Raw genomic sequence first — 5,078 nt, forward strand, 5'->3', positions numbered from 1 at the left:
AAATTCAAGCAATTTTAAAAATAATTTTTATACGTTGTCATATTATCTATAATTGTGTCATGCATCAATAAAAACACTCTATAAGGCAAAGTTTTGAACGGAGAGCTATTACATTTGGCACGTAGTCATTTCTTGGATAGCAGATGCTCACTAAAAAAGAATTTTTTTTTCAAAATTTGATTTATTAAAAATCAATTTGCAATTTTGAAGTTTTATCATAATAACTTCAGAGAATATTATTGCACAAAAATTAATTTTATGGCAATATAAAATTTAAAAATAAACTTTCCTATGATTCTAATTTTGTTTCTATACATTTTTTCTCTAACTTTAATAAATTAAAAATATTTATAAGCATATTTCACTGCAAAAATGCATTTTATTGTTTTATTTGTATGACTTATTACTGCTAAATATAAAAAATAAATTTAAAAGGAAAACGATTGGCGTATTAAGTCTAAAACATTATCATATTATGTTATTTTGGACATGATAAACAATTGTCCTTTAAATTGAATCGGCTTTTTTTTATTTAGTTAATAAGTATAAAACATAAATGTATTTAAATTATTGGAAAAGATGAAAATATTGCATTTATCAATTTTCGTGCAGTCTTAGAACATACTTTATATAAATAGTTTCTTGAAAACAGGTGCTAAGGAAGATCCCTGATATTTTATTAATTCCCCCCCCCCCTTTGTTGTTTTTCGCTAAGTTGTTTCTAAAGCAAACTGACTATTTTCAAGTGTTTAATCATTAATGGATTTGAATTGCCAACTGGCAAAACTAGTTCAATATAGCGCTTTCTCCCATATCTACTCATTTTAGTATAAGCTACTAAATTTCAATAAAAAAAAAAAAATACTGCACATTGATGAGATTTCCTCATAATGGTTGTAATTAAGGACTAAATTTTGTTCCAACTATTTTCTAATTTTGTTGTTTTTCGCTAAGTTGTTTCTAAAGCAAACTGACTATTTTCAAGTGTTTAATCATTAATGGATTTGAATTGCCAACTGGCAAAACTAGTTCAATATAGCGCTTTCTCCCATATCTACTCATTTTAGTATAAGCTACAAAATTTCAATAAAAAAAATACTGCACATTGATGAGATTTCCTCATAATGGTTGTAATTAAGGACTAAATTTTGTTCCAACTATTTTCTAATTTTGTTGTTTTTCGCTAAGTTGTTTCTAAAGCAAACTGACTATTTTCAAGTGTTTAATCATTAATGGATTTGAATTGCCAACTGGCAAAACTAGTTCAATATAGCGCTTTCTCCCATATCTACTCATTTTAGTATAAGCTACTAAATTTCAATAAAAAAAAAAATACTGCACATTGATGAGATTTCCTCATAATGGTTGTAATTAAGGACTAAATTTTGTTCCAACTATTTTCTAATTTTGTTGTTTTTCGCTAAGTTGTTTCTAAAGCAAACTGACTATTTTCAAGTGTTTAATCATTAATGGATTTGAATTGCCAACTGGCAAAACTAGTTCAATATAGCGCTTTCTCCCATATCTACTCATTTTAGTATAAGCTACTAAATTTCAATAAAAAAAAAAATACTGCACATTGATGAGATTTCCTCATAATGGTTGTAATTAAGGACTAAATTTTGTTCCAACTATTTTCTAATTTTGTTGTTTTTCGCTAAGTTGTTTCTAAAGCAAACTGACTATTTTCAAGTGTTTAATCATTAATGGATTTGAATTGCCAACTGGCAAAACTAGTTCAATATAGCGCTTTCTCCCATATCTACTCATTTTAGTATAAGCTACTAAATTTCAATAAAAAAAAAAATACTGCACATTGATGAGATTTCCTCATAATGGTTGTAATTAAGGACTAAATTTTGTTCCAACTATTTTCTAATTTTGTTGTTTTTCGCTAAGTTGTTTCTAAAGCAAACTGACTATTTTCAAGTGTTTAATCATTAATGGATTTGAATTGCCAACTGGCAAAACTAGTTCAATATAGCGCTTTCTCCCATATCTACTCATTTTAGTATAAGCTACTAAATTTCAATAAAAAAAAAATACTGCACATTGATGAGATTTCCTCATAATGGTTGTAATTAAGGACTAAATTTTGTTCCTATTCCCTAATTTGAAATACTAAAGCTAGAATTTTTTCAATACTACTTAAAATTAGACATATTATTTTTTTAATAATAATGTTTAATATTTTGAATGTTTCCATATATAAGAGTACAGTATACGTAATAATACAAAAGTGCAACAATAGCTTTGCACAGCAATGACTTTTATGTTATTATAAGCCTTTGTAATGCTCGGTTGTATTCGATTTGCAATTTTTTTTTTTGGGGGGGGGAAGGGGTTAACTAGCGAATCATTCGAATAACAGTTTTGCAAGTTCCCTTTTGAATATTTCTAATTTCTGCATAGTTTTATTAAACTTGTTTAAGTTTGCAAAGATGGAGTTTGATATTCGTTTTTTCCCACTCACTTCTTGATGTACTAAATTTTGTACATAAATGTTCCCTGTGACAATTTCTAATTTAATATTTTTCACAATTTTATTATGCTAATTAATGAATTCAATTAAATTTTGTTTCGATAACAGTTGCTCTATCTGTTAGTAAATTAAAGAAGTAATGGATTGTTGTATGGTATAACATTTATAATACTAAATTACAAATAAACTTGTGTTTCTACATTTTTACAAAGCCAATCATGACTCTCCAATGATGGGCTATATTAACCACACTTGAAAATGCCTCATTTTGATGTAAATAATCAATTTCAATCAATGAAAATTTTGAGAAAGCATCAAATCAATGTGTAAAAGGACAAAAAAAAAAAAAAAAAAAAAAGCCTTATTAATATTTTGGAAAAATCCACAAATTGAATGAATTAGTATTCATAATTTTATTTGCACTTGTATATACATATGTAAAACTACATATAAATAATCAATTTAACCTTTTAAAAGGCCACTTTTTTTCTAGTCATAGTATATCAACATATTTTTAAGATTGAGATTGGCTTAAGAAAGGAGATTCATTTAGCTTAATAGATAATTTTAATTTGATTAATTAATTAATTTTGTTAATTAATAATTGAGTAAAAAAATTAAGACATACCATTTTATTTCAGATAAGGAACTGAAGCATATAAGTTTGTTTCTTATTGAAAAATTTGTCAGAATTTATGCCAACCTACATAATTTCGTACAAAGATGGATGAAATCGGTAAGAGGCATACTTCCCATGATCCTAGAGAGGGTTAAATATTTAAAGAAAAACTTAAATTTCTCAATAAATAATAATCAGGTTTTAAAAATATTCATTAAATTGTGTATTAGACATCAATAATTCATTAACATATTTGATAACACACGTACAATTAAAGTTAAATACTTGATGCCATTGAATATTTAACAAGGGGTAGAAGTCCTGCGAGCAATTCATTTGTTGGGCAAGTTCCCTATTTTGGTGATGTCTGTACGATTAACTAACACTAAAACCGCTATTGTTTGCGTTGGTAAAACAATTAGCTGTTTAGAATTCCATCTACCCGTTGTTAGCATCAATGCTTGATATGATACTATTTCAAAAATCGCGGAAAACCACTACGAGTAAATATCAGACATATTTAGAATAATTCAAGTTATAAATGTGACACAGATAAGACATAAAATATGTATTTTTACACTTTAACGAAAGAAGCAGAAATCAAATTACTCGGGGAAAAAAAAATTTAAAAAATTAATTTTCATGTTTCAAGGCATCATTTCAAAGATTTTTTAAAAAGTTTAGCATGCTTTTTTTTTTTTTTTAGGAATAATAGGTATTCAAGTACAAGAAATTGTTGCTTTATATTCTAATAGTTTAGAGTGTCCAGAAATGTTTGATATAAAAATGGCTTTTCATCAAGCTCATCAGGTTTTAGATGTTGAACTGCAATATGGATATAAATAAGTGTGATATGAAGAACTGCTAGTAGAATGACAATGGCCTTTGAAGGGGTGTGATTAAACAATATAACTATTCAAATAAATTTCGAAAATATTTAAAACTAATAAAATCCTCTTAGTTGGAATTTTAGATCAATTTTCTGACTTAAGACTTTTTTGTTTAATAAATAATATTTCTTAATCTGCACAACCTTTGAGTTTAGTTCAGTTAGTTTAGTTATATTAACGTCCCGTTGTAAAGCAACACTAGGGCTATTTTGGGACGGACCTCGAAATTTTGAACCGCAGTCAGATGACGAGGACGACACCTGAGCTGGCACACCCTTCTCCACACAATAAGTACCACACCACACCACACCACACCAGTAGAAGGACGTTTGGTCTGACGGATTTAATGTGCAACAGACTCCCTTACACGACGGTTCTTCGGTGGAATCGGGTCACGAACCTGAAATAATACGGCTCACAAGCCGAGACCTTACCACCAGGCCACCGCGGCCTACATAACCTTTGAATTATTATTGAAAAATATTTTATATTTTCTCTCATATAAAGCCATCTATACAAATGATTTTTCAATTATATATTTTTTAAAGAAATATTTGGGAAAATAATGAGTCAAAACTCGATTCTGGATTAAGAAAGTAAAAAAATTTGGTTCACAATAATCTTATTGTACAACTTTTTTAACTCTTGAGTTCCATGCGAATTTTAGGGCATTTAAAAAATCGTTTTGTCAGAGTTCTTAAAAATATATAAATTCTAGAATAATTTTTCTGTTCTTATCGTTAATTTGGATAGAGAATATAAATATGCATTCTTTTTCTGTTTTCACAACACGACTGGGATTTTGCAATGATATCACCGATTAATTAAATTAAATTTCGACTCCGTATTAGTGTTGCCACTTAATAGTGAAAGTGAAAAGCAAAATCGATGTGAATCCAATTTAACGATTTGGCAACAAGTTATTGGTGCAAACACTCAGTATTTAATAAAAATAATTTTCCCATCCCATGAAATCAGTGAAAAATAAATAAAATGGTAAAATTTATATTAGGTGAATTTCCGCTGAAGTTTTGAAAAAAAAAAAATCCATTACAGGTGATTAATTTATATTGCAATAATATTTCTT

The sequence above is a fragment of the Argiope bruennichi genome, chromosome 5 (assembly GCF_947563725.1).
Source record: "Argiope bruennichi chromosome 5, qqArgBrue1.1, whole genome shotgun sequence".
NCBI classification, from domain to species: Eukaryota; Metazoa; Arthropoda; class Arachnida; order Araneae; family Araneidae; genus Argiope; species Argiope bruennichi.